Source organism: Castor canadensis, chromosome 10 (genome assembly GCF_047511655.1).
Source record: "Castor canadensis chromosome 10, mCasCan1.hap1v2, whole genome shotgun sequence".
In the NCBI taxonomy this organism is placed as follows: domain Eukaryota; kingdom Metazoa; phylum Chordata; class Mammalia; order Rodentia; family Castoridae; genus Castor; species Castor canadensis.
Window position 1 is genome coordinate 87,265,927 of NC_133395.1, and position 26,729 is coordinate 87,292,655.

At 67.8% G+C, this 26,729-nt stretch overlaps 11 non-coding genes across 11 annotated transcripts; all 11 read right to left on the reverse strand.

Moving 5' to 3' along the window:
• Window positions 1-2,115: 2,115 nt before the first annotated feature.
• LOC141413494 (5S ribosomal RNA) lies at window positions 2,116-2,234 on the reverse strand. Its single transcript, XR_012438285.1, has one exon. It is a non-coding gene; the product is annotated as a 5S ribosomal RNA (ribosomal RNA).
• A 2,145-nt stretch (window positions 2,235-4,379) lies between these two features.
• Window positions 4,380-4,498, reverse strand: LOC141413495 (5S ribosomal RNA). The gene has a single exon (XR_012438286.1). It is a non-coding gene; the product is annotated as a 5S ribosomal RNA (ribosomal RNA).
• A 2,145-nt stretch (window positions 4,499-6,643) lies between these two features.
• LOC141413496 (5S ribosomal RNA) lies at window positions 6,644-6,762 on the reverse strand. Its single transcript, XR_012438287.1, has one exon. It is a non-coding gene; the product is annotated as a 5S ribosomal RNA (ribosomal RNA).
• A 2,145-nt stretch (window positions 6,763-8,907) lies between these two features.
• LOC141413497 (5S ribosomal RNA) lies at window positions 8,908-9,026 on the reverse strand. Its single transcript, XR_012438288.1, has one exon. It is a non-coding gene; the product is annotated as a 5S ribosomal RNA (ribosomal RNA).
• Window positions 9,027-11,173: 2,147 nt separating this feature from the next.
• On the reverse strand, window positions 11,174-11,292 carry LOC141413498 (5S ribosomal RNA). Its single transcript, XR_012438289.1, has one exon. It is a non-coding gene; the product is annotated as a 5S ribosomal RNA (ribosomal RNA).
• A 2,145-nt stretch (window positions 11,293-13,437) lies between these two features.
• On the reverse strand, window positions 13,438-13,556 carry LOC141413499 (5S ribosomal RNA). The gene has a single exon (XR_012438290.1). It is a non-coding gene; the product is annotated as a 5S ribosomal RNA (ribosomal RNA).
• A 2,145-nt stretch (window positions 13,557-15,701) lies between these two features.
• Window positions 15,702-15,820, reverse strand: LOC141413500 (5S ribosomal RNA). Its single transcript, XR_012438291.1, has one exon. It is a non-coding gene; the product is annotated as a 5S ribosomal RNA (ribosomal RNA).
• Window positions 15,821-17,965: 2,145 nt separating this feature from the next.
• On the reverse strand, window positions 17,966-18,084 carry LOC141413501 (5S ribosomal RNA). Its single transcript, XR_012438292.1, has one exon. It is a non-coding gene; the product is annotated as a 5S ribosomal RNA (ribosomal RNA).
• A 2,145-nt stretch (window positions 18,085-20,229) lies between these two features.
• LOC141413503 (5S ribosomal RNA) lies at window positions 20,230-20,348 on the reverse strand. The gene has a single exon (XR_012438294.1). It is a non-coding gene; the product is annotated as a 5S ribosomal RNA (ribosomal RNA).
• A 2,145-nt stretch (window positions 20,349-22,493) lies between these two features.
• On the reverse strand, window positions 22,494-22,612 carry LOC141413504 (5S ribosomal RNA). The gene has a single exon (XR_012438295.1). It is a non-coding gene; the product is annotated as a 5S ribosomal RNA (ribosomal RNA).
• A 2,145-nt stretch (window positions 22,613-24,757) lies between these two features.
• LOC141413505 (5S ribosomal RNA) lies at window positions 24,758-24,876 on the reverse strand. Its single transcript, XR_012438296.1, has one exon. It is a non-coding gene; the product is annotated as a 5S ribosomal RNA (ribosomal RNA).
• Window positions 24,877-26,729: the final 1,853 nt, after the last annotated feature.

Here is a 26,729-nt window from a genome sequence, read left to right on the forward strand (position 1 = left end):
CCTGCCGAGGGCCCCGGCGTGCGTCTCCACGCTGCTCTCCTGGCACGGCTGGGAGTCCGGGTGGGGGCTGGCAGCCCGGGGCCAGCGGCCAGAGGCCCCGCGCGCCTGCTCGGGCAGCCGGTCTCGCCCAGGTGGCCGCTGGGTGGCTTTCTTCCCGAGGTGTCCTGCTGCCAGGACGAGGGTCAAGTTTTCTCGGGGGAAAATTTCTCAGTGCTCTCGGGCGCTTGTTCTTCTGGGAATGTCCACTGCTGTGGCCAAGGCGGGGGACGCACAGCTCGGGCCAGGGCAAGCAGCCGCCCTCCTCCGTCGCCTCCTGGAGCCGTATCCTTGGGTGGGTGCGTGGCTCCCAGCGGAGGTCTCGGGGACCCTTCCGGTCCTCTTCGTCCGGAAAGCGCCACTGCCCCTCCAGCCCATCAGGAAAACGGCAGCCGCGCCCTTCGCCGACCCGCTCCGCCCTCCTCCACACTCAGGGCCTGGGGCTGCGGGGCTGAATCGTGAGGCTTTCCAGCCCAGGACTTCACCTCTGGCCCCTTTCACACCCGGGATCTTGGGAAGAAGAAACAAAACCAAACACAGCCAAAGCCATCTCCTCCGACCCGGGGCCCCTCCACATCCCTTCCGATCCCGGGTTCCTGCCGGCCTCCCGGGGCGTTTCTCCCAGGCAGGCCTTCGCGGCCACTACACGGGGCTGAGCACTCGAGTCCTCGGGCGTCACGGGGCCCGCGGCCACGCCAAGCACGCACGACTCCCGGGTCTCGTCTGCTCCTGGGTGCCCTGGGCCTCTTCCCTGTGCCGCTGCTGGGTCTTGTGCCCCTGCTTGGCCTCCTTCAGACCCGGCCCCGTGCTACGCGGCCACGTGCTACAGGATCGTGCCAGCAGAACTGGCCCTGGCTGAGCCCCGTACCCACCCTCCTGCCATCCCTGGCCCTGCTAGCAAATGGCAGAGATCCTCTGGCCTCCGAGCCCAGACAAAAATCCTGATGCAGTTGGCCGAGGGGCCGCAAACCAAGGCTTCGCTTGTTCCCGCTCAGGCCCCAGCCATACCCTCTTGTCCTTCGGCTGCTCGTGTGTGGGGTGGGGGAGAGGAGGGTGCGTCCCCGTGCGTGCGTGCGTGGTCTGGGTGTCTCTGCGTGGTGTGTGTGTGTGTGTGTGTGTGTGTTAGATGCCGTGCCTGGTGTAGGTGGGGAAGAGCAAGCCCTCACGCACAGAGCCCCATCACACACTGGGGCCGGGCCGAGGGGGTCAATCTGCTCGGCCTGATTGCGTTGGGCATACATTGCAGAAGGTGGGTTTTCCAAGGCGGAGCAGAGGGTCCCGGCACCTGAGGTTGTCCACGGGGAGAATGTCTGTTCCACGGGGGCAAGCGGTCCCTTCCGTCGTGCCCAAGCCCATGTGACCCCGAAGGCCAGGTGGCCCCGGTCCTTGAGCTGACTGAGGAGTGCTTTGAGACCCGGAGGGTGGCACAGGCGACTGGGCGCCAGCGGCGGCCCTCCCTCCCTTTGAGCGGGACGGGGAGCTGCCGCTGGCATCCGGAGCTCTGGCGGCCTGCGCCCTCTGTCCCTGTGACTGCAGGCTCTGCCGTGGGAGGCGGGATCCCACGTAGAGGTCGCGCGCTGGCTGCCCTGTCTTGGGTTGAGCGACGGAGCGCGACGTGGAGCAGCACCCGACTGAGGCTCCCTGCTTCTCTGTCCCCTGGCGTCTTGCCCTGGACCCAGTGCACCACCTTGTGGCGAGCCCAGGTGTGGCGCGTCCCGCTGTGGGGCCCGCTGGGGTGCAGGACCCACTTTCTCATGGCTTCCGCACGTCCCTCCCCGCCCGCCTGGAGGGCAGTTGGGGAGCGGTCCCCAACGTGGCCTGGGACCAACCTCGCTGGTGACCCGTGTCGCGGGCGCGCGCCCCAGGAGAGTGTGGGGAGGGGAGAGGATTCGGGGACGTAGCTGTGAGGATTCGGTGTGCGTGGGTCTGGCGGGTGGCCCGGACGGGGTCGGGGTCGTGGTCACGGTGGGTCGTTGTGGTGGTGGTGGTGGTGGTGGTGCTGGGGGTGGTGGTGGTGGTGGGGGGGGTGGTGGCGAAGTCCCCGAAGACAAAAGGAGCAGCGAGGGAGGGAGGAGCAAAAGCCTACAGCACCCGGTATTCCCAGGCGGTCTCCCATCCAAGTACTAACCAGGCCCGACCCTGCTTAGCTTCCGAGATCAGACGAGATCGGGCGCGTTCAGGGTGGTATGGCCGTAGACGCTAGCCGCCGCCTCCGGGAGCCCCAAGAGCCTGCCGAGGGCCCCGGCGTGCGTCTCCACGCTGCTCTCCTGGCACGGCTGGGAGTCCGGGTGGGGGCTGGCAGCCCGGGGCCAGCGGCCAGAGGCCCCGCGCGCCTGCTCGGGCAGCCGGTCTCGCCCAGGTGGCCGCTGGGTGGCTTTCTTCCCGAGGTGTCCTGCTGCCAGGACGAGGGTCAAGTTTTCTCGGGGGAAAATTTCTCAGTGCTCTCGGGCGCTTGTTCTTCTGGGAATGTCCACTGCTGTGGCCAAGGCGGGGGACGCACAGCTCGGGCCAGGGCAAGCAGCCGCCCTCCTCCGTCGCCTCCTGGAGCCGTATCCTTGGGTGGGTGCGTGGCTCCCAGCGGAGGTCTCGGGGACCCTTCCGGTCCTCTTCGTCCGGAAAGCGCCACTGCCCCTCCAGCCCATCAGGAAAACGGCAGCCGCGCCCTTCGCCGACCCGCTCCGCCCTCCTCTACACTCAGGGCCTGGGGCTGCGGGGCTGAATCGTGAGGCTTTCCAGCCCAGGACTTCACCTCTGGCCCCTTTCACACCCGGGATCTTGGGAAGAAGAAACAAAACCAAACACAGCCAAAGCCATCTCCTCCGACCCGGGGCCCCTCCACATCCCTTCCGATCCCGGGTTCCTGCCGGCCTCCCGGGGCGTTTCTCCCAGGCAGGCCTTCGCGGCCACTACACGGGGCTGAGCACTCGAGTCCTCGGGCGTCACGGGGCCCGCGGCCACGCCAAGCACGCACGACTCCCGGGTCTCGTCTGCTCCTGGGTGCCCTGGGCCTTTTCCCTGTGCCGCTGCTGGGTCTTGTGCCCCTGCTTGGCCTCCTTCAGACCCGGCCCCGTGCTACGCGGCCACGTGCTACAGGATCGTGCCAGCAGAACTGGCCCTGGCTGAGCCCCGTACCCACCCTCCTGCCATCCCTGGCCCTGCTAGCAAATGGCAGAGATCCTCTGGCCTCCGAGCCCAGACAAAAATCCTGATGCAGTTGGCCGAGGGGCCGCAAACCAAGGCTTCGCTTGTTCCCGCTCAGGCCCCAGCCATACCCTCTTGTCCTTCGGCTGCTCGTGTGTGGGGTGGGGGAGAGGAGGGTGCGTCCCCGTGCGTGCGTGCGTGGTCTGGGTGTCTCTGCGTGGTGTGTGTGTGTGTGTGTGTGTGTGTTAGATGCCGTGCCTGGTGTAGGTGGGGAAGAGCAAGCCCTCACGCACAGAGCCCCATCACACACTGGGGCCGGGCCGAGGGGGTCAATCTGCTCGGCCTGATTGCGTTGGGCATACATTGCAGAAGGTGGGTTTTCCAAGGCGGAGCAGAGGGTCCCGGCACCTGAGGTTGTCCACGGGGAGAATGTCTGTTCCACGGGGGCAAGCGGTCCCTTCCGTCGTGCCCAAGCCCATGTGACCCCGAAGGCCAGGTGGCCCCGGTCCTTGAGCTGACTGAGGAGTGCTTTGAGACCCGGAGGGTGGCACAGGCGACTGGGCGCCAGCGGCGGCCCTCCCTCCCTTTGAGCGGGACGGGGAGCTGCCGCTGGCATCCGGAGCTCTGGCGGCCTGCGCCCTCTGTCCCTGTGACCGCAGGCTCTGCCGTGGGAGGCGGGATCCCACGTAGAGGTCGCGCGCTGGCTGCCCTGTCTTGGGTTGAGCGACGGAGCGCGACGTGGAGCAGCACCCGACTGAGGCTCCCTGCTTCTCTGTCCCCTGGCGTCTTGCCCTGGACCCAGTGCACCACCTTGTGGCGAGCCCAGGTGTGGCGCGTCCCGCTGTGGGGCCCGCTGGGGTGCAGGACCCACTTTCTCATGGCTTCCGCACGTCCCTCCCCGCCCGCCTGGAGGGCAGTTGGGGAGCGGTCCCCAACGTGGCCTGGGACCAACCTCGCTGGTGACCCGTGTCGCGGGCGCGCGCCCCAGGAGAGTGTGGGGAGGGGAGAGGATTCGGGGACGTAGCTGTGAGGATTCGGTGTGCGTGGGTCTGGCGGGTGGCCCGGACGGGGTCGGGGTCGTGGTCACGGTGGGTCGTTGTGGTGGTGGTGGTGGTGGTGGTGCTGGGGGTGGTGGTGGTGGTGGGGGGGGTGGTGGCGAAGTCCCCGAAGACAAAAGGAGCAGCGAGGGAGGGAGGAGCAAAAGCCTACAGCACCCGGTATTCCCAGGCGGTCTCCCATCCAAGTACTAACCAGGCCCGACCCTGCTTAGCTTCCGAGATCAGACGAGATCGGGCGCGTTCAGGGTGGTATGGCCGTAGACGCTAGCCGCCGCCTCCGGGAGCCCCAAGAGCCTGCCGAGGTACCCGGCGTGCGTCTCCACGCTGCTCTCCTGGCACGGCTGGGAGTCCGGGTGGGGGCTGGCAGCCCGGGGCCAGCGGCCAGAGGCCCCGCGCGCCTGCTCGGGCAGCCGGTCTCGCCCAGGTGGCCGCTGGGTGGCTTTCTTCCCGAGGTGTCCTGCTGCCAGGACGAGGGTCAAGTTTTCTCGGGGGAAAATTTCTCAGTGCTCTCGGGCGCTTGTTCTTCTGGGAATGTCCACTGCTGTGGCCAAGGCGGGGGACGCACAGCTCGGGCCAGGGCAAGCAGCCGCCCTCCTCCGTCGCCTCCTGGAGCCGTATCCTTGGGTGGGTGCGTGGCTCCCAGCGGAGGTCTCGGGGACCCTTCCGGTCCTCTTCGTCCGGAAAGCGCCACTGCCCCTCCAGCCCATCAGGAAAACGGCAGCCGCGCCCTTCGCCGACCCGCTCCGCCCTCCTCCACACTCAGGGCCTGGGGCTGCGGGGCTGAATCGTGAGGCTTTCCAGCCCAGGACTTCACCTCTGGCCCCTTTCACACCCGGGATCTTGGGAAGAAGAAACAAAACCAAACACAGCCAAAGCCATCTCCTCCGACCCGGGGCCCCTCCACATCCCTTCCGATCCCGGGTTCCTGCCGGCCTCCCGGGGCGTTTCTCCCAGGCAGGCCTTCGCGGCCACTACACGGGGCTGAGCACTCGAGTCCTCGGGCGTCACGGGGCCCGCGGCCACGCCAAGCACGCACGACTCCCGGGTCTCGTCTGCTCCTGGGTGCCCTGGGCCTCTTCCCTGTGCCGCTGCTGGGTCTTGTGCCCCTGCTTGGCCTCCTTCAGACCCGGCCCCGTGCTACGCGGCCACGTGCTACAGGATCGTGCCAGCAGAACTGGCCCTGGCTGAGCCCCGTACCCACCCTCCTGCCATCCCTGGCCCTGCTAGCAAATGGCAGAGATCCTCTGGCCTCCGAGCCCAGACAAAAATCCTGATGCAGTTGGCCGAGGGGCCGCAAACCAAGGCTTCGCTTGTTCCCGCTCAGGCCCCAGCCATACCCTCTTGTCCTTCGGCTGCTCGTGTGTGGGGTGGGGGAGAGGAGGGTGCGTCCCCGTGCGTGCGTGCGTGGTCTGGGTGTCTCTGCGTGGTGTGTGTGTGTGTGTGTGTGTGTGTTAGATGCCGTGCCTGGTGTAGGTGGGGAAGAGCAAGCCCTCACGCACAGAGCCCCATCACACACTGGGGCCGGGCCGAGGGGGTCAATCTGCTCGGCCTGATTGCGTTGGGCATACATTGCAGAAGGTGGGTTTTCCAAGGCGGAGCAGAGGGTCCCGGCACCTGAGGTTGTCCACGGGGAGAATGTCTGTTCCACGGGGGCAAGCGGTCCCTTCCGTCGTGCCCAAGCCCATGTGACCCCGAAGGCCAGGTGGCCCCGGTCCTTGAGCTGACTGAGGAGTGCTTTGAGACCCGGAGGGTGGCACAGGCGACTGGGCGCCAGCGGCGGCCCTCCCTCCCTTTGAGCGGGACGGGGAGCTGCCGCTGGCATCCGGAGCTCTGGCGGCCTGCGCCCTCTGTCCCTGTGACCGCAGGCTCTGCCGTGGGAGGCGGGATCCCACGTAGAGGTCGCGCGCTGGCTGCCCTGTCTTGGGTTGAGCGACGGAGCGCGACGTGGAGCAGCACCCGACTGAGGCTCCCTGCTTCTCTGTCCCCTGGCGTCTTGCCCTGGACCCAGTGCACCACCTTGTGGCGAGCCCAGGTGTGGCGCGTCCCGCTGTGGGGCCCGCTGGGGTGCAGGACCCACTTTCTCATGGCTTCCGCACGTCCCTCCCCGCCCGCCTGGAGGGCAGTTGGGGAGCGGTCCCCAACGTGGCCTGGGACCAACCTCGCTGGTGACCCGTGTCGCGGGCGCGCGCCCCAGGAGAGTGTGGGGAGGGGAGAGGATTCGGGGACGTAGCTGTGAGGATTCGGTGTGCGTGGGTCTGGCGGGTGGCCCGGACGGGGTCGGGGTCGTGGTCACGGTGGGTCGTTGTGGTGGTGGTGGTGGTGGTGGTGCTGGGGGTGGTGGTGGTGGTGGGGGGGGTGGTGGCGAAGTCCCCGAAGACAAAAGGAGCAGCGAGGGAGGGAGGAGCAAAAGCCTACAGCACCCGGTATTCCCAGGCGGTCTCCCATCCAAGTACTAACCAGGCCCGACCCTGCTTAGCTTCCGAGATCAGACGAGATCGGGCGCGTTCAGGGTGGTATGGCCGTAGACGCTAGCCGCCGCCTCCGGGAGCCCCAAGAGCCTGCCGAGGGCCCCGGCGTGCGTCTCCACGCTGCTCTCCTGGCACGGCTGGGAGTCCGGGTGGGGGCTGGCAGCCCGGGGCCAGCGGCCAGAGGCCCCGCGCGCCTGCTCGGGCAGCCGGTCTCGCCCAGGTGGCCGCTGGGTGGCTTTCTTCCCGAGGTGTCCTGCTGCCAGGACGAGGGTCAAGTTTTCTCGGGGGAAAATTTCTCAGTGCTCTCGGGCGCTTGTTCTTCTGGGAATGTCCACTGCTGTGGCCAAGGCGGGGGACGCACAGCTCGGGCCAGGGCAAGCAGCCGCCCTCCTCCGTCGCCTCCTGGAGCCGTATCCTTGGGTGGGTGCGTGGCTCCCAGCGGAGGTCTCGGGGACCCTTCCGGTCCTCTTCGTCCGGAAAGCGCCACTGCCCCTCCAGCCCATCAGGAAAACGGCAGCCGCGCCCTTCGCCGACCCGCTCCGCCCTCCTCCACACTCAGGGCCTGGGGCTGCGGGGCTGAATCGTGAGGCTTTCCAGCCCAGGACTTCACCTCTGGCCCCTTTCACACCCGGGATCTTGGGAAGAAGAAACAAAACCAAACACAGCCAAAGCCATCTCCTCCGACCCGGGGCCCCTCCACATCCCTTCCGATCCCGGGTTCCTGCCGGCCTCCCGGGGCGTTTCTCCCAGGCAGGCCTTCGCGGCCACTACACGGGGCTGAGCACTCGAGTCCTCGGGCGTCACGGGGCCCGCGGCCACGCCAAGCACGCATGACTCCCGGGTCTCGTCTGCTCCTGGGTGCCCTGGGCCTCTTCCCTGTGCCGCTGCTGGGTCTTGTGCCCCTGCTTGGCCTCCTTCAGACCCGGCCCCGTGCTACGCGGCCACGTGCTACAGGATCGTGCCAGCAGAACTGGCCCTGGCTGAGCCCCGTACCCACCCTCCTGCTATCCCTGGCCCTGCTAGCAAATGGCAGAGATCCTCTGGCCTCCGAGCCCAGACAAAAATCCTGATGCAGTTGGCCGAGGGGCCGCAAACCAAGGCTTCGCTTGTTCCCGCTCAGGCCCCAGCCATACCCTCTTGTCCTTCGGCTGCTCGTGTGTGGGGTGGGGGAGAGGAGGGTGCGTCCCCGTGCGTGCGTGCGTGGTCTGGGTGTCTCTGCGTGGTGTGTGTGTGTGTGTGTGTGTGTGTTAGATGCCGTGCCTGGTGTAGGTGGGGAAGAGCAAGCCCTCACGCACAGAGCCCCATCACACACTGGGGCCGGGCCGAGGGGGTCAATCTGCTCGGCCTGATTGCGTTGGGCATACATTGCAGAAGGTGGGTTTTCCAAGGCGGAGCAGAGGGTCCCGGCACCTGAGGTTGTCCACGGGGAGAATGTCTGTTCCACGGGGGCAAGCGGTCCCTTCCGTCGTGCCCAAGCCCATGTGACCCCGAAGGCCAGGTGGCCCCGGTCCTTGAGCTGACTGAGGAGTGCTTTGAGACCCGGAGGGTGGCACAGGCGACTGGGCGCCAGCGGCGGCCCTCCCTCCCTTTGAGCGGGACGGGGAGCTGCCGCTGGCATCCGGAGCTCTGGCGGCCTGCGCCCTCTGTCCCTGTGACCGCAGGCTCTGCCGTGGGAGGCGGGATCCCACGTAGAGGTCGCGCGCTGGCTGCCCTGTCTTGGGTTGAGCGACGGAGCGCGACGTGGAGCAGCACCCGACTGAGGCTCCCTGCTTCTCTGTCCCCTGGCGTCTTGCCCTGGACCCAGTGCACCACCTTGTGGCGAGCCCAGGTGTGGCGCGTCCCGCTGTGGGGCCCGCTGGGGTGCAGGACCCACTTTCTCATGGCTTCCGCACGTCCCTCCCCGCCCGCCTGGAGGGCAGTTGGGGAGCGGTCCCCAACGTGGCCTGGGACCAACCTCGCTGGTGACCCGTGTCGCGGGCGCGCGCCCCAGGAGAGTGTGGGGAGGGGAGAGGATTCGGGGACGTAGCTGTGAGGATTCGGTGTGCGTGGGTCTGGCGGGTGGCCCGGACGGGGTCGGGGTCGTGGTCACGGTGGGTCGTTGTGGTGGTGGTGGTGGTGGTGGTGCTGGGGGTGGTGGTGGTGGTGGGGGGGGTGGTGGCGAAGTCCCCGAAGACAAAAGGAGCAGCGAGGGAGGGAGGAGCAAAAGCCTACAGCACCCGGTATTCCCAGGCGGTCTCCCATCCAAGTACTAACCAGGCCCGACCCTGCTTAGCTTCCGAGATCAGACGAGATCGGGCGCGTTCAGGGTGGTATGGCCGTAGACGCTAGCCGCCGCCTCCGGGAGCCCCAAGAGCCTGCCGAGGGCCCCGGCGTGCGTCTCCACGCTGCTCTCCTGGCACGGCTGGGAGTCCGGGTGGGGGCTGGCAGCCCGGGGCCAGCGGCCAGAGGCCCCGCGCGCCTGCTCGGGCAGCCGGTCTCGCCCAGGTGGCCGCTGGGTGGCTTTCTTCCCGAGGTGTCCTGCTGCCAGGACGAGGGTCAAGTTTTCTCGGGGGAAAATTTCTCAGTGCTCTCGGGCGCTTGTTCTTCTGGGAATGTCCACTGCTGTGGCCAAGGCGGGGGACGCACAGCTCGGGCCAGGGCAAGCAGCCGCCCTCCTCCGTCGCCTCCTGGAGCCGTATCCTTGGGTGGGTGCGTGGCTCCCAGCGGAGGTCTCGGGGACCCTTCCGGTCCTCTTCGTCCGGAAAGCGCCACTGCCCCTCCAGCCCATCAGGAAAACGGCAGCCGCGCCCTTCGCCGACCCGCTCCGCCCTCCTCCACACTCAGGGCCTGGGGCTGCGGGGCTGAATCGTGAGGCTTTCCAGCCCAGGACTTCACCTCTGGCCCCTTTCACACCCGGGATCTTGGGAAGAAGAAACAAAACCAAACACAGCCAAAGCCATCTCCTCCGACCCGGGGCCCCTCCACATCCCTTCCGATCCCGGGTTCCTGCCGGCCTCCCGGGGCGTTTCTCCCAGGCAGGCCTTCGCGGCCACTACACGGGGCTGAGCACTCGAGTCCTCGGGCGTCACGGGGCCCGCGGCCACGCCAAGCACGCACGACTCCCGGGTCTCGTCTGCTCCTGGGTGCCCTGGGCCTCTTCCCTGTGCCGCTGCTGGGTCTTGTGCCCCTGCTTGGCCTCCTTCAGACCCGGCCCCGTGCTACGCGGCCACGTGCTACAGGATCGTGCCAGCAGAACTGGCCCTGGCTGAGCCCCGTACCCACCCTCCTGCCATCCCTGGCCCTGCTAGCAAATGGCAGAGATCCTCTGGCCTCCGAGCCCAGACAAAAATCCTGATGCAGTTGGCCGAGGGGCCGCAAACCAAGGCTTCGCTTGTTCCCGCTCAGGCCCCAGCCATACCCTCTTGTCCTTCGGCTGCTCGTGTGTGGGGTGGGGGAGAGGAGGGTGCGTCCCCGTGCGTGCGTGCGTGGTCTGGGTGTCTCTGCGTGGTGTGTGTGTGTGTGTGTGTGTGTGTTAGATGCCGTGCCTGGTGTAGGTGGGGAAGAGCAAGCCCTCACGCACAGAGCCCCATCACACACTGGGGCCGGGCCGAGGGGGTCAATCTGCTCGGCCTGATTGCGTTGGGCATACATTGCAGAAGGTGGGTTTTCCAAGGCGGAGCAGAGGGTCCCGGCACCTGAGGTTGTCCACGGGGAGAATGTCTGTTCCACGGGGGCAAGCGGTCCCTTCCGTCGTGCCCAAGCCCATGTGACCCCGAAGGCCAGGTGGCCCCGGTCCTTGAGCTGACTGAGGAGTGCTTTGAGACCCGGAGGGTGGCACAGGCGACTGGGCGCCAGCGGCGGCCCTCCCTCCCTTTGAGCGGGACGGGGAGCTGCCGCTGGCATCTGGAGCTCTGGCGGCCTGCGCGCTCTGTCCCTGTGACCGCAGGCTCTGCCGTGGGAGGCGGGATCCCACGTAGAGGTCGCGCGCTGGCTGCCCTGTCTTGGGTTGAGCGACGGAGCGCGACGTGGAGCAGCACCCGACTGAGGCTCCCTGCTTCTCTGTCCCCTGGCGTCTTGCCCTGGACCCAGTGCACCACCTTGTGGCGAGCCCAGGTGTGGCGCGTCCCGCTGTGGGGCCCGCTGGGGTGCAGGACCCACTTTCTCATGGCTTCCGCACGTCCCTCCCCGCCCGCCTGGAGGGCAGTTGGGGAGCGGTCCCCAACGTGGCCTGGGACCAACCTCGCTGGTGACCCGTGTCGCGGGCGCGCGCCCCAGGAGAGTGTGGGGAGGGGAGAGGATTCGGGGACGTAGCTGTGAGGATTCGGTGTGCGTGGGTCTGGCGGGTGGCCCGGACGGGGTCGGGGTCGTGGTCACGGTGGGTCGTTGTGGTGGTGGTGGTGGTGGTGGTGGTGCTGGGGGTGGTGGTGGTGGTGGGGGGGTGGTGGCGAAGTCCCCGAAGACAAAAGGAGCAGCGAGGGAGGGAGGAGCAAAAGCCTACAGCACCCGGTATTCCCAGGCGGTCTCCCATCCAAGTACTAACCAGGCCCGACCCTGCTTAGCTTCCGAGATCAGACGAGATCGGGCGCGTTCAGGGTGGTATGGCCGTAGACGCTAGCCGCCGCCTCCGGGAGCCCCAAGAGCCTGCCGAGGGCCCCGGCGTGCGTCTCCACGCTGCTCTCCTGGCACGGCTGGGAGTCCGGGTGGGGGCTGGCAGCCCGGGGCCAGCGGCCAGAGGCCCCGCGCGCCTGCTCGGGCAGCCGGTCTCGCCCAGGTGGCCGCTGGGTGGCTTTCTTCCCGAGGTGTCCTGCTGCCAGGACGAGGGTCAAGTTTTCTCGGGGGAAAATTTCTCAGTGCTCTCGGGCGCTTGTTCTTCTGGGAATGTCCACTGCTGTGGCCAAGGCGGGGGACGCACAGCTCGGGCCAGGGCAAGCAGCCGCCCTCCTCCGTCGCCTCCTGGAGCCGTATCCTTGGGTGGGTGCGTGGCTCCCAGCGGAGGTCTCGGGGACCCTTCCGGTCCTCTTCGTCCGGAAAGCGCCACTGCCCCTCCAGCCCATCAGGAAAACGGCAGCCGCGCCCTTCGCCGACCCGCTCCGCCCTCCTCCACACTCAGGGCCTGGGGCTGCGGGGCTGAATCGTGAGGCTTTCCAGCCCAGGACTTCACCTCTGGCCCCTTTCACACCCGGGATCTTGGGAAGAAGAAACAAAACCAAACACAGCCAAAGCCATCTCCTCCGACCCGGGGCCCCTCCACATCCCTTCCGATCCCGGGTTCCTGCCGGCCTCCCGGGGCGTTTCTCCCAGGCAGGCCTTCGCGGCCACTACACGGGGCTGAGCACTCGAGTCCTCGGGCGTCACGGGGCCCGCGGCCACGCCAAGCACGCATGACTCCCGGGTCTCGTCTGCTCCTGGGTGCCCTGGGCCTCTTCCCTGTGCCGCTGCTGGGTCTTGTGCCCCTGCTTGGCCTCCTTCAGACCCGGCCCCGTGCTACGCGGCCACGTGCTACAGGATCGTGCCAGCAGAACTGGCCCTGGCTGAGCCCCGTACCCACCCTCCTGCCATCCCTGGCCCTGCTAGCAAATGGCAGAGATCCTCTGGCCTCCGAGCCCAGACAAAAATCCTGATGCAGTTGGCCGAGGGGCCGCAAACCAAGGCTTCGCTTGTTCCCGCTCAGGCCCCAGCCATACCCTCTTGTCCTTCGGCTGCTCGTGTGTGGGGTGGGGGAGAGGAGGGTGCGTCCCCGTGCGTGCGTGCGTGGTCTGGGTGTCTCTGCGTGGTGTGTGTGTGTGTGTGTGTGTGTGTTAGATGCCGTGCCTGGTGTAGGTGGGGAAGAGCAAGCCCTCACGCACAGAGCCCCATCACACACTGGGGCCGGGCCGAGGGGGTCAATCTGCTCGGCCTGATTGCGTTGGGCATACATTGCAGAAGGTGGGTTTTCCAAGGCGGAGCAGAGGGTCCCGGCACCTGAGGTTGTCCACGGGGAGAATGTCTGTTCCACGGGGGCAAGCGGTCCCTTCCGTCGTGCCCAAGCCCATGTGACCCCGAAGGCCAGGTGGCCCCGGTCCTTGAGCTGACTGAGGAGTGCTTTGAGACCCGGAGGGTGGCACAGGCGACTGGGCGCCAGCGGCGGCCCTCCCTCCCTTTGAGCGGGACGGGGAGCTGCCGCTGGCATCCGGAGCTCTGGCGGCCTGCGCCCTCTGTCCCTGTGACCGCAGGCTCTGCCGTGGGAGGCGGGATCCCACGTAGAGGTCGCGCGCTGGCTGCCCTGTCTTGGGTTGAGCGACGGAGCGCGACGTGGAGCAGCACCCGACTGAGGCTCCCTGCTTCTCTGTCCCCTGGCGTCTTGCCCTGGACCCAGTGCACCACCTTGTGGCGAGCCCAGGTGTGGCGCGTCCCGCTGTGGGGCCCGCTGGGGCGCAGGACCCACTTTCTCATGGCTTCCGCACGTCCCTCCCCGCCCGCCTGGAGGGCAGTTGGGGAGCGGTCCCCAACGTGGCCTGGGACCAACCTCGCTGGTGACCCGTGTCGCGGGCGCGCGCCCCAGGAGAGTGTGGGGAGGGGAGAGGATTCGGGGACGTAGCTGTGAGGATTCGGTGTGCGTGGGTCTGGCGGGTGGCCCGGACGGGGTCGGGGTCGTGGTCACGGTGGGTCGTTGTGGTGGTGGTGGTGGTGGTGGTGCTGGGGGTGGTGGTGGTGGTGGGGGGGGTGGTGGCGAAGTCCCCGAAGACAAAAGGAGCAGCGAGGGAGGGAGGAGCAAAAGCCTACAGCACCCGGTATTCCCAGGCGGTCTCCCATCCAAGTACTAACCAGGCCCGACCCTGCTTAGCTTCCGAGATCAGACGAGATCGGGCGCGTTCAGGGTGGTATGGCCGTAGACGCTAGCCGCCGCCTCCGGGAGCCCCAAGAGCCTGCCGAGGGCCCCGGCGTGCGTCTCCACGCTGCTCTCCTGGCACGGCTGGGAGTCCGGGTGGGGGCTGGCAGCCCGGGGCCAGCGGCCAGAGGCCCCGCGCGCCTGCTCGGGCAGCCGGTCTCGCCCAGGTGGCCGCTGGGTGGCTTTCTTCCCGAGGTGTCCTGCTGCCAGGACGAGGGTCAAGTTTTCTCGGGGGAAAATTTCTCAGTGCTCTCGGGCGCTTGTTCTTCTGGGAATGTCCACTGCTGTGGCCAAGGCGGGGGACGCACAGCTCGGGCCAGGGCAAGCAGCCGCCCTCCTCCGTCGCCTCCTGGAGCCGTATCCTTGGGTGGGTGCGTGGCTCCCAGCGGAGGTCTCGGGGACCCTTCCGGTCCTCTTCGTCCGGAAAGCGCCACTGCCCCTCCAGCCCATCAGGAAAACGGCAGCCGCGCCCTTCGCCGACCCGCTCCGCCCTCCTCCACACTCAGGGCCTGGGGCTGCGGGGCTGAATCGTGAGGCTTTCCAGCCCAGGACTTCACCTCTGGCCCCTTTCACACCCGGGATCTTGGGAAGAAGAAACAAAACCAAACACAGCCAAAGCCATCTCCTCCGACCCGGGGCCCCTCCACATCCCTTCCGATCCCGGGTTCCTGCCGGCCTCCCGGGGCGTTTCTCCCAGGCAGGCCTTCGCGGCCACTACACGAGGCTGAGCACTCGAGTCCTCGGGCATCACGGGGCCCGCGGCCACACCAAGCACGCACGACTCCCGGGTCTCGTCTGCTCCTGGGTGCCCTGGGCCTCTTCCCTGTGCCGCTGCTGGGTCTTGTGCCCCTGCTTGGCCTCCTTCAGACCCGGCCCCGTGCTACGCGGCCACGTGCTACAGGATCGTGCCAGCAGAACTGGCCCTGGCTGAGCCCCGTACCCACCCTCCTGCCATCCCTGGCCCTGCTAGCAAATGGCAGAGATCCTCTGGCCTCCGAGCCCAGACAAAAATCCTGATGCAGTTGGCCGAGGGGCCGCAAACCAAGGCTTCGCTTGTTCCCGCTCAGGCCCCAGCCATACCCTCTTGTCCTTCGGCTGCTCGTGTGTGGGGTGGGGGAGAGGAGGGTGCGTCCCCGTGCGTGCGTGCGTGGTCTGGGTGTCTCTGCGTGGTGTGTGTGTGTGTGTGTGTGTGTGTTAGATGCCGTGCCTGGTGTAGGTGGGGAAGAGCAAGCCCTCACGCACAGAGCCCCATCACACACTGGGGCCGGGCCGAGGGGGTCAATCTGCTCGGCCTGATTGCGTTGGGCATACATTGCAGAAGGTGGGTTTTCCAAGGCGGAGCAGAGGGTCCCGGCACCTGAGGTTGTCCACGGGGAGAATGTCTGTTCCACGGGGGCAAGCGGTCCCTTCCGTCGTGCCCAAGCCCATGTGACCCCGAAGGCCAGGTGGCCCCGGTCCTTGAGCTGACTGAGGAGTGCTTTGAGACCCGGAGGGTGGCACAGGCGACTGGGCGCCAGCGGCGGCCCTCCCTCCCTTTGAGCGGGACGGGGAGCTGCCGCTGGCATCCGGAGCTCTGGCGGCCTGCGCCCTCTGTCCCTGTGACCGCAGGCTCTGCCGTGGGAGGCGGGATCCCACGTAGAGGTCGCGCGCTGGCTGCCCTGTCTTGGGTTGAGCGACGGAGCGCGACGTGGAGCAGCACCCGACTGAGGCTCCCTGCTTCTCTGTCCCCTGGCGTCTTGCCCTGGACCCAGTGCACCACCTTGTGGCGAGCCCAGGTGTGGCGCATCCCGCTGTGGGGCCCGCTGGGGTGCAGGACCCACTTTCTCATGGCTTCCGCACGTCCCTCCCCGCCCGCCTGGAGGGCAGTTGGGGAGCGGTCCCCAACGTGGCCTGGGACCAACCTCGCTGGTGACCCGTGTCGCGGGCGCGCGCCCCAGGAGAGTGTGGGGAGGGGAGAGGATTCGGGGACGTAGCTGTGAGGATTCGGTGTGCGTGGGTCTGGCGGGTGGCCCGGACGGGGTCGGGGTCGTGGTCACGGTGGGTCGTTGTGGTGGTGGTGGTGGTGGTGGTGCTGGGGGTGGTGGTGGTGGTGGGGGGGGTGGTGGCGAAGTCCCCGAAGACAAAAGGAGCAGCGAGGGAGGGAGGAGCAAAAGCCTACAGCACCCGGTATTCCCAGGCGGTCTCCCATCCAAGTACTAACCAGGCCCGACCCTGCTTAGCTTCCGAGATCAGACGAGATCGGGCGCGTTCAGGGTGGTATGGCCGTAGACGCTAGCCGCCGCCTCCGGGAGCCCCAAGAGCCTGCCGAGGGCCCCGGCGTGCGTCTCCACGCTGCTCTCCTGGCACGGCTGGGAGTCCGGGTGGGGGCTGGCAGCCCGGGGCCAGCGGCCAGAGGCCCCGCGCGCCTGCTCGGGCAGCCGGTCTCGCCCAGGTGGCCGCTGGGTGGCTTTCTTCCCGAGGTGTCCTGCTGCCAGGACGAGGGTCAAGTTTTCTCGGGGGAAAATTTCTCAGTGCTCTCGGGCGCTTGTTCTTCTGGGAATGTCCACTGCTGTGGCCAAGGCGGGGGACGCACAGCTCGGGCCAGGGCAAGCAGCCGCCCTCCTCCGTCGCCTCCTGGAGCCGTATCCTTGGGTGGGTGCGTGGCTCCCAGCGGAGGTCTCGGGGACCCTTCCGGTCCTCTTCGTCCGGAAAGCGCCACTGCCCCTCCAGCCCATCAGGAAAACGGCAGCCGCGCCCTTCGCCGACCCGCTCTGCCCTCCTCCACACTCAGGGCCTGGGGCTGCGGGGCTGAATCGTGAGGCTTTCCAGCCCAGGACTTCACCTCTGGCCCCTTTCACACCCGGGATCTTGGGAAGAAGAAACAAAACCAAACACAGCCAAAGCCATCTCCTCCGACCCGGGGCCCCTCCACATCCCTTCCGATCCCGGGTTCCTGCCGGCCTCCCGGGGCGTTTCTCCCAGGCAGGCCTTCGCGGCCACTACACGGGGCTGAGCACTCGAGTCCTCGGGCGTCACGGGGCCCGCGGCCACGCCAAGCACGCACGACTCCCGGGTCTCGTCTGCTCCTGGGTGCCCTGGGCCTCTTCCCTGTGCCGCTGCTGGGTCTTGTGCCCCTGCTTGGCCTCCTTCAGACCCGGCCCCGTGCTACGCGGCCACGTGCTACAGGATCGTGCCAGCAGAACTGGCCCTGGCTGAGCCCCGTACCCACCCTCCTGCCATCCCTGGCCCTGCTAGCAAATGGCAGAGATCCTCTGGCCTCCGAGCCCAGACAAAAATCCTGATGCAGTTGGCCGAGGGGCCGCAAACCAAGGCTTCGCTTGTTCCCGCTCAGGCCCCAGCCATACCCTCTTGTCCTTCGGCTGCTCGTGTGTGGGGTGGGGGAGAGGAGGGTGCGTCCCCGTGCGTGCGTGCGTGGTCTGGGTGTCTCTGCGTGGTGTGTGTGTGTGTGTGTGTGTGTGTTAGATGCCGTGCCTGGTGTAGGTGGGGAAGAGCAAGCCCTCACGCACAGAGCCCCATCACACACTGGGGCCGGGCCGAGGGGGTCAATCTGCTCGGCCTGATTGCGTTGGGCATACATTGCAGAAGGTGGGTTTTCCAAGGCGGAGCAGAGGGTCCCGGCACCTGAGGTTGTCCACGGGGAGAATGTCTGTTCCACGGGGGCAAGCGGTCCCTTCCGTCGTGCCCAAGCCCATGTGACCCCGAAGGCCAGGTGGCCCCGGTCCTTGAGCTGACTGAGGAGTGCTTTGAGACCCGGAGGGTGGCACAGGCGACTGGGCGCCAGCGGCGGCCCTCCCTCCCTTTGAGCGGGACGGGGAGCTGCCGCTGGCATCCGGAGCTCTGGCGGCCTGCGCCCTCTGTCCCTGTGACCGCAGGCTCTGCCGTGGGAGGCGGGATCCCACGTAGAGGTCGCGCGCTGGCTGCCCTGTCTTGGGTTGAGCGACGGAGCGCGACGTGGAGCAGCACCCGACTGAGGCTCCCTGCTTCTCTGTCCCCTGGCGTCTTGCCCTGGACCCAGTGCACCACCTTGTGGCGAGCCCAGGTGTGGCGCGTCCCGCTGTGGGGCCCGCTGGGGTGCAGGACCCACTTTCTCATGGCTTCCGCACGTCCCTCCCCGCCCGCCTGGAGGGCAGTTGGGGAGCGGTCCCCAACGTGGCCTGGGACCAACCTCGCTGGTGACCCGTGTCGCGGGCGCGCGCCCCAGGAGAGTGTGGGGAGGGGAGAGGATTCGGGGACGTAGCTGTGAGGATTCGGTGTGCGTGGGTCTGGCGGGTGGCCCGGACGGGGTCGGGGTCGTGGTCACGGTGGGTCGTTGTGGTGGTGGTGGTGGTGGTGGTGCTGGGGGTGGTGGTGGTGGTGGGGGGGGTGGTGGCGAAGTCCCCGAAGACAAAAGGAGCAGCGAGGGAGGGAGGAGCAAAAGCCTACAGCACCCGGTATTCCCAGGCGGTCTCCCATCCAAGTACTAACCAGGCCCGACCCTGCTTAGCTTCCGAGATCAGACGAGATCGGGCGCGTTCAGGGTGGTATGGCCGTAGACGCTAGCCGCCGCCTCCGGGAGCCCCAAGAGCCTGCCGAGGGCCCCGGCGTGCGTCTCCACGCTGCTCTCCTGGCACGGCTGGGAGTCCGGGTGGGGGCTGGCAGCCCGGGGCCAGCGGCCAGAGGCCCCGCGCGCCTGCTCGGGCAGCCGGTCTCGCCCAGGTGGCCGCTGGGTGGCTTTCTTCCCGAGGTGTCCTGCTGCCAGGACGAGGGTCAAGTTTTCTCGGGGGAAAATTTCTCAGTGCTCTCGGGCGCTTGTTCTTCTGGGAATGTCCACTGCTGTGGCCAAGGCGGGGGACGCACAGCTCGGGCCAGGGCAAGCAGCCGCCCTCCTCCGTCGCCTCCTGGAGCCGTATCCTTGGGTGGGTGCGTGGCTCCCAGCGGAGGTCTCGGGGACCCTTCCGGTCCTCTTCGTCCGGAAAGCGCCACTGCCCCTCCAGCCCATCAGGAAAACGGCAGCCGCGCCCTTCGCCGACCCGCTCCGCCCTCCTCCACACTCAGGGCCTGGGGCTGCGGGGCTGAATCGTGAGGCTTTCCAGCCCAGGACTTCACCTCTGGCCCCTTTCACACCCGGGATCTTGGGAAGAAGAAACAAAACCAAACACAGCCAAAGCCATCTCCTCCGACCCGGGGCCCCTCCACATCCCTTCCGATCCCGGGTTCCTGCCGGCCTCCCGGGGCGTTTCTCCCAGGCAGGCCTTCGCGGCCACTACACGGGGCTGAGCACTCGAGTCCTCGGGCGTCACGGGGCCCGCGGCCACGCCAAGCACGCACGACTCCCGGGTCTCGTCTGCTCCTGGGTGCCCTGGGCCTCTTCCCTGTGCCGCTGCTGGGTCTTGTGCCCCTGCTTGGCCTCCTTCAGACCCGGCCCCGTGCTACGCGGCCACGTGCTACAGGATCGTGCCAGCAGAACTGGCCCTGGCTGAGCCCCGTACCCACCCTCCTGCCATCCCTGGCCCTGCTAGCAAATGGCAGAGATCCTCTGGCCTCCGAGCCCAGACAAAAATCCTGATGCAGTTGGCCGAGGGGCCGCAAACCAAGGCTTCGCTTGTTCCCGCTCAGGCCCCAGCCATACCCTCTTGTCCTTCGGCTGCTCGTGTGTGGGGTGGGGGAGAGGAGGGTGCGTACCCGTGCGTGCGTGCGTGGTCTGGGTGTCTCTGCGTGGTGTGTGTGTGTGTGTGTGTGTGTGTTAGATGCCGTGCCTGGTGTAGGTGGGGAAGAGCAAGCCCTCACGCACAGAGCCCCATCACACACTGGGGCCGGGCCGAGGGGGTCAATCTGCTCGGCCTGATTGCGTTGGGCATACATTGCAGAAGGTGGGTTTTCCAAGGCGGAGCAGAGGGTCCCGGCACCTGAGGTTGTCCACGGGGAGAATGTCTGTTCCACGGGGGCAAGCGGTCCCTTCCGTCGTGCCCAAGCCCATGTGACCCCGAAGGCCAGGTGGCCCCGGTCCTTGAGCTGACTGAGGAGTGCTTTGAGACCCGGAGGGTGGCACAGGCGACTGGGCGCCAGCGGCGGCCCTCCCTCCCTTTGAGCGGGACGGGGAGCTGCCGCTGGCATCCGGAGCTCTGGCGGCCTGCGCCCTCTGTCCCTGTGACCGCAGGCTCTGCCGTGGGAGGCGGGATCCCACGTAGAGGTCGCGCGCTGGCTGCCCTGTCTTGGGTTGAGCGACGGAGCGCGACGTGGAGCAGCACCCGACTGAGGCTCCCTGCTTCTCTGTCCCCTGGCGTCTTGCCCTGGACCCAGTGCACCACCTTGTGGCGAGCCCAGGTGTGGCGCGTCCCGCTGTGGGGCCCGCTGGGGTGCAGGACCCACTTTCTCATGGCTTCCGCACGTCCCTCCCCGCCCGCCTGGAGGGCAGTTGGGGAGCGGTCCCCAACGTGGCCTGGGACCAACCTCGCTGGTGACCCGTGTCGCGGGCGCGCGCCCCAGGAGAGTGTGGGGAGGGGAGAGGATTCGGGGACGTAGCTGTGAGGATTCGGTGTGCGTGGGTCTGGCGGGTGGCCCGGACGGGGTCGGGGTCGTGGTCACGGTGGGTCGTTGTGGTGGTGGTGGTGGTGGTGGTGCTGGGGGTGGTGGTGGTGGTGGGGGGGGTGGTGGCGAAGTCCCCGAAGACAAAAGGAGCAGCGAGGGAGGGAGGAGCAAAAGCCTACAGCACCCGGTATTCCCAGGCGGTCTCCCATCCAAGTACTAACCAGGCCCGACCCTGCTTAGCTTCCGAGATCAGACGAGATCGGGCGCGTTCAGGGTGGTATGGCCGTAGACGCTAGCCGCCGCCTCCGGGAGCCCCAAGAGCCTGCCGAGGGCCCCGGCGTGCGTCTCCACGCTGCTCTCCTGGCACGGCTGGGAGTCCGGGTGGGGGCTGGCAGCCCGGGGCCAGCGGCCAGAGGCCCCGCGCGCCTGCTCGGGCAGCCGGTCTCGCCCAGGTGGCCGCTGGGTGGCTTTCTTCCCGAGGTGTCCTGCTGCCAGGACGAGGGTCAAGTTTTCTCGGGGGAAAATTTCTCAGTGCTCTCGGGCGCTTGTTCTTCTGGGAATGTCCACTGCTGTGGCCAAGGCGGGGGACGCACAGCTCGGGCCAGGGCAAGCAGCCGCCCTCCTCCGTCGCCTCCTGGAGCCGTATCCTTGGGTGGGTGCGTGGCTCCCAGCGGAGGTCTCGGGGACCCTTCCGGTCCTCTTCGTCCGGAAAGCGCCACTGCCCCTCCAGCCCATCAGGAAAACGGCAGCCGCGCCCTTCGCCGACCCGCTCCGCCCTCCTCCACACTCAGGGCCTGGGGCTGCGGGGCTGAATCGTGAGGCTTTCCAGCCCAGGACTTCACCTCTGGCCCCTTTCACACCCGGGATCTTGGGAAGAAGAAACAAAACCAAACACAGCCAAAGCCATCTCCTCCGACCCGGGGCCCCTCCACATCCCTTCCGATCCCGGGTTCCTGCCGGCCTCCCGGGGCGTTTCTCCCAGGCAGGCCTTCGCGGCCACTACACGGGGCTGAGCACTCGAGTCCTCGGGCGTCACGGGGCCCGCGGCCACGCCAAGCACGCACGACTCCCGGGTCTCGTCTGCTCCTGGGTGCCCTGGGCCTCTTCCCTGTGCCGCTGCTGGGTCTTGTGCCCCTGCTTGGCCTCCTTCAGACCCGGCCCCGTGCTACGCGGCCACGTGCTACAGGATCGTGCCAGCAGAACTGGCCCTGGCTGAGCCCCGTACCCACCCTCCTGCCATCCCTGGCCCTGCTAGCAAATGGCAGAGATCCTCTGGCCTCCGAGCCCAGACAAAAATCCTGATGCAGTTGGCCGAGGGGCCGCAAACCAAGGCTTCGCTTGTTCCCGCTCAGGCCCCAGCCATACCCTCTTGTCCTTCGGCTGCTCGTGTGTGGGGTGGGGGAGAGGAGGGTGCGTCCCCGTGCGTGCGTGCGTGGTCTGGGTGTCTCTGCGTGGTGTGTGTGTGTGTGTGTGTGTGTGTTAGATGCCGTGCCTGGTGTAGGTGGGGAAGAGCAAGCCCTCACGCACAGAGCCCCATCACACACTGGGGCCGGGCCGAGGGGGTCAATCTGCTCGGCCTGATTGCGTTGGGCATACATTGCAGAAGGTGGGTTTTCCAAGGCGGAGCAGAGGGTCCCGGCACCTGAGGTTGTCCACGGGGAGAATGTCTGTTCCACGGGGGCAAGCGGTCCCTTCCGTCGTGCCCAAGCCCATGTGACCCCGAAGGCCAGGTGGCCCCGGTCCTTGAGCTGACTGAGGAGTGCTTTGAGACCCGGAGGGTGGCACAGGCGACTGGGCGCCAGCGGCGGCCCTCCCTCCCTTTGAGCGGGACGGGGAGCTGCCGCTGGCATCCGGAGCTCTGGCGGCCTGCGCCCTCTGTCCCTGTGACCGCAGGCTCTGCCGTGGGAGGCGGGATCCCACGTAGAGGTCGCGCGCTGGCTGCCCTGTCTTGGGTTGAGCGACGGAGCGCGACGTGGAGCAGCACCCGACTGAGGCTCCCTGCTTCTCTGTCCCCTGGCGTCTTGCCCTGGACCCAGTGCACCACCTTGTGGCGAGCCCAGGTGTGGCGCGTCCCGCTGTGGGGCCCGCTGGGGTGCAGGACCCACTTTCTCATGGCTTCCGCACGTCCCTCCCCGCCCGCCTGGAGGGCAGTTGGGGAGCGGTCCCCAACGTGGCCTGGGACCAACCTCGCTGGTGACCCGTGTCGCGGGCGCGCGCCCCAGGAGAGTGTGGGGAGGGGAGAGGATTCGGGGACGTAGCTGTGAGGATTCGGTGTGCGTGGGTCTGGCGGGTGGCCCGGACGGGGTCGGGGTCGTGGTCACGGTGGGTCGTTGTGGTGGTGGTGGTGGTGGTGGTGCTGGGGGTGGTGGTGGTGGTGGGGGGGGTGGTGGCGAAGTCCCCGAAGACAAAAGGAGCAGCGAGGGAGGGAGGAGCAAAAGCCTACAGCACCCGGTATTCCCAGGCGGTCTCCCATCCAAGTACTAACCAGGCCCGACCCTGCTTAGCTTCCGAGATCAGACGAGATCGGGCGCGTTCAGGGTGGTATGGCCGTAGACGCTAGCCGCCGCCTCCGGGAGCCCCAAGAGCCTGCCGAGGGCCCCGGCGTGCGTCTCCACGCTGCTCTCCTGGCACGGCTGGGAGTCCGGGTGGGGGCTGGCAGCCCGGGGCCAGCGGCCAGAGGCCCCGCGCGCCTGCTCGGGCAGCCGGTCTCGCCCAGGTGGCCGCTGGGTGGCTTTCTTCCCGAGGTGTCCTGCTGCCAGGACGAGGGTCAAGTTTTCTCGGGGGAAAATTTCTCAGTGCTCTCGGGCGCTTGTTCTTCTGGGAATGTCCACTGCTGTGGCCAAGGCGGGGGACGCACAGCTCGGGCCAGGGCAAGCAGCCGCCCTCCTCCGTCGCCTCCTGGAGCCGTATCCTTGGGTGGGTGCGTGGCTCCCAGCGGAGGTCTCGGGGACCCTTCCGGTCCTCTTCGTCCGGAAAGCGCCACTGCCCCTCCAGCCCATCAGGAAAACGGCAGCCGCGCCCTTCGCCGACCCGCTCCGCCCTCCTCCACACTCAGGGCCTGGGGCTGCGGGGCTGAATCGTGAGGCTTTCCAGCCCAGGACTTCACCTCTGGCCCCTTTCACACCCGGGATCTTGGGAAGAAGAAACAAAACCAAACACAGCCAAAGCCATCTCCTCCGACCCGGGGCCCCTCCACATCCCTTCCGATCCCGGGTTCCTGCCGGCCTCCCGGGGCGTTTCTCCCAGGCAGGCCTTCGCGGCCACTACACGGGGCTGAGCACTCGAGTCCTCGGGCGTCACGGGGCCCGCGGCCACGCCAAGCACGCACGACTCCCGGGTCTCGTCTGCTCCTGGGTGCCCTGGGCCTCTTCCCTGTGCCGCTGCTGGGTCTTGTGCCCCTGCTTGGCCTCCTTCAGACCCGGCCCCGTGCTACGCGGCCACGTGCTACAGGATCGTGCCAGCAGAACTGGCCCTGGCTGAGCCCCGTACCCACCCTCCTGCCATCCCTGGCCCTGCTAGCAAATGGCAGAGATCCTCTGGCCTCCGAGCCCAGACAAAAATCCTGATGCAGTTGGCCGAGGGGCCGCAAACCAAGGCTTCGCTTGTTCCCGCTCAGGCCCCAGCCATACCCTCTTGTCCTTCGGCTGCTCGTGTGTGGGGTGGGGGAGAGGAGGGTGCGTCCCCGTGCGTGCGTGCGTGGTCTGGGTGTCTCTGCGTGGTGTGTGTGTGTGTGTGTGTGTGTGTTAGATGCCGTGCCTGGTGTAGGTGGGGAAGAGCAAGCCCTCACGCACAGAGCCCCATCACACACTGGGGCCGGGCCGAGGGGGTCAATCTGCTCGGCCTGATTGCGTTGGGCATACATTGCAGAAGGTGGGTTTTCCAAGGCGGAGCAGAGGGTCCCGGCACCTGAGGTTGTCCACGGGGAGAATGTCTGTTCCACGGGGGCAAGCGGTCCCTTCCGTCGTGCCCAAGCCCATGTGACCCCGAAGGCCAGGTGGCCCCGGTCCTTGAGCTGACTGAGGAGTGCTTTGAGACCCGGAGGGTGGCACAGGCGACTGGGCGCCAGCGGCGGCCCTCCCTCCCTTTGAGCGGGACGGGGAGCTGCCGCTGGCATCCGGAGCTCTGGCGGCCTGCGCCCTCTGTCCCTGTGACCGCAGGCTCTGCCGTGGGAGGCGGGATCCCACGTAGAGGTCGCGCGCTGGCTGCCCTGTCTTGGGTTGAGCGACGGAGCGCGACGTGGAGCAGCACCCGACTGAGGCTCCCTGCTTCTCTGTCCCCTGGCGTCTTGCCCTGGACCCAGTGCACCACCTTGTGGCGAGCCCAGGTGTGGCGCGTCCCGCTGTGGGGCCCGCTGGGGTGCAGGACCCACTTTCTCATGGCTTCCGCACGTCCCTCCCCGCCCGCCTGGAGGGCAGTTGGGGAGCGGTCCCCAACGTGGCCTGGGACCAACCTCGCTGGTGACCCGTGTCGCGGGCGCGCGCCCCAGGAGAGTGTGGGGAGGGGAGAGGATTCGGGGACGTAGCTGTGAGGATTCGGTGTGCGTGGGTCTGGCGGGTGGCCCGGACGGGGTCGGGGTCGTGGTCACGGTGGGTCGTTGTGGTGGTGGTGGTGGTGGTGGTGCTGGGGGTGGTGGTGGTGGTGGGGGGGGTGGTGGCGAAGTCCCCGAAGACAAAAGGAGCAGCGAGGGAGGGAGGAGCAAAAGCCTACAGCACCCGGTATTCCCAGGCGGTCTCCCATCCAAGTACTAACCAGGCCCGACCCTGCTTAGCTTCCGAGATCAGACGAGATCGGGCGCGTTCAGGGTGGTATGGCCGTAGACGCTAGCCGCCGCCTCCGGGAGCCCCAAGAGCCTGCCGAGGGCCCCGGCGTGCGTCTCCACGCTGCTCTCCTGGCACGGCTGGGAGTCCGGGTGGGGGCTGGCAGCCCGGGGCCAGCGGCCAGAGGCCCCGCGCGCCTGCTCGGGCAGCCGGTCTCGCCCAGGTGGCCGCTGGGTGGCTTTCTTCCCGAGGTGTCCTGCTGCCAGGACGAGGGTCAAGTTTTCTCGGGGGAAAATTTCTCAGTGCTCTCGGGCGCTTGTTCTTCTGGGAATGTCCACTGCTGTGGCCAAGGCGGGGGACGCACAGCTCGGGCCAGGGCAAGCAGCCGCCCTCCTCCGTCGCCTCCTGGAGCCGTATCCTTGGGTGGGTGCGTGGCTCCCAGCGGAGGTCTCGGGGACCCTTCCGGTCCTCTTCGTCCGGAAAGCGCCACTGCCCCTCCAGCCCATCAGGAAAACGGCAGCCGCGCCCTTCGCCGACCCGCTCCGCCCTCCTCCACACTCAGGGCCTGGGGCTGCGGGGCTGAATCGTGAGGCTTTCCAGCCCAGGACTTCACCTCTGGCCCCTTTCACACCCGGGATCTTGGGAAGAAGAAACAAAACCAAACACAGCCAAAGCCATCTCCTCCGACCCGGGGCCCCTCCACATCCCTTCCGATCCCGGGTTCCTGCCGGCCTCCCGGGGCGTTTCTCCCAGGCAGGCCTTCGCGGCCACTACACGGGGCTGAGCACTCGAGTCCTCGGGCGTCACGGGGCCCGCGGCCACGCCAAGCACGCACGACTCCCGGGTCTCGTCTGCTCCTGGGTGCCCTGGGCCTCTTCCCTGTGCCGCTGCTGGGTCTTGTGCCCCTGCTTGGCCTCCTTCAGACCCGGCCCCGTGCTACGCGGCCACGTGCTACAGGATCGTGCCAGCAGAACTGGCCCTGGCTGAGCCCCGTACCCACCCTCCTGCCATCCCTGGCCCTGCTAGCAAATGGCAGAGATCCTCTGGCCTCCGAGCCCAGACAAAAATCCTGATGCAGTTGGCCGAGGGGCCGCAAACCAAGGCTTCGCTTGTTCCCGCTCAGGCCCCAGCCATACCCTCTTGTCCTTCGGCTGCTCGTGTGTGGGGTGGGGGAGAGGAGGGTGCGTCCCCGTGCGTGCGTGCGTGGTCTGGGTGTCTCTGCGTGGTGTGTGTGTGTGTGTGTGTGTGTGTTAGATGCCGTGCCTGGTGTAGGTGGGGAAGAGCAAGCCCTCACGCACAGAGCCCCATCACACACTGGGGCCGGGCCGAGGGGGTCAATCTGCTCGGCCTGATTGCGTTGGGCATACATTGCAGAAGGTGGGTTTTCCAAGGCGGAGCAGAGGGTCCCGGCACCTGAGGTTGTCCACGGGGAGAATGTCTGTTCCACGGGGGCAAGCGGTCCCTTCCGTCGTGCCCAAGCCCATGTGACCCCGAAGGCCAGGTGGCCCCGGTCCTTGAGCTGACTGAGGAGTGCTTTGAGACCCGAAGGGTGGCACAGGCGACTGGGCGCCAGCGGCGGCCCTCCCTCCCTTTGAGTGGGACGGGGAGCTGCCGCTGGCATCCGGAGCTCTGGCGGCCTGCGCCCTCTGTCCCTGTGACCGCAGGCTCTGCCGTGGGAGGCGGGATCCCACGTAGAGGTCGCGCGCTGGCTGCCCTGTCTTGGGTTGAGCGACGGAGCGCGACGTGGAGCAGCACCCGACTGAGGCTCCCTGCTTCTCTGTCCCCTGGCGTCTTGCCCTGGACCCAGTGCACCACCTTGTGGCGAGCCCAGGTGTGGCGCGTCCCGCTGTGGGGCCCGCTGGGGTGCAGGACCCACTTTCTCATGGCTTCCGCACGTCCCTCCCCGCCCGCCTGG